This window comes from Scyliorhinus canicula, chromosome 7 (genome assembly GCF_902713615.1).
Source record: "Scyliorhinus canicula chromosome 7, sScyCan1.1, whole genome shotgun sequence".
Taxonomy (NCBI): domain Eukaryota; kingdom Metazoa; phylum Chordata; class Chondrichthyes; order Carcharhiniformes; family Scyliorhinidae; genus Scyliorhinus; species Scyliorhinus canicula.
In genome coordinates, this window is record NC_052152.1 from 139,108,083 (window position 1) to 139,108,760 (window position 678).

The 678-nt window shown below is 42.0% G+C and overlaps 1 non-coding gene across 1 annotated transcript; it reads left to right on the forward strand.

The window, feature by feature from the left end:
• Positions 1-228: 228 nt before the first annotated feature.
• On the forward strand, positions 229-335 carry LOC119969807. The gene has a single exon (XR_005461476.1). It is a non-coding gene; the product is annotated as a U6 spliceosomal RNA (small nuclear RNA).
• The last annotated feature ends 343 nt before the right edge of the window (positions 336-678 follow it).

Here is a 678-nt window from a genome sequence, read left to right on the forward strand (position 1 = left end):
ATTCAAAGAAAGTTTTACTGTCATACAAAACCATTGTAGACTCCGAACAAATACAATGTACTACTTATGAAAAGGCATATGCCTTTATCAATCAAGAATAGATTACAAAAAGCAGGGAGGTTATGTTGGAATTGCATAGAACTTTCATGAGGCCACAGATGGAATATTGTGTCCAATTCCAATTTCTCTTCACGGAATATTCACTGGGCACCAACTTAACTCCACGTGGTGCTCGCTTCGGCAGCACATATACTAAAATTGGAACGATACAGAGAAGATTAGCATGGCCCCTGCGCAAGGATGACACGCAAATTCGTGAAGCGTTCCATTAAAAAAAACTTAACTCCACGTTGGCATCATTTACAACAGCTTTCGTCACGCATGAAGCAGTTGAATGGTCCCTTCTGAGGAGCAGAAATAATTATAGCTTGATAGGGGAGAAGGGGAGCAGAAAGAGTCGAAGGAGCAGTGGGATGGGAACTGATGCAGGAAGTTGGAAGGTAGTAAAACAGGGACAGAAGCAAAAGGAAGTAAGGGGGAAAGAGCAAGACAGGGAAGACAGTCAAAAATCAAAAAGGGCGACAGTACAAGGTACAGTGACTGAGGGGAGCTCAGTGAATAGGCCCAGTAATACTAAAAGGAGTAAAACTGGAGATGTTAAGATTCAAAACAGAGGTA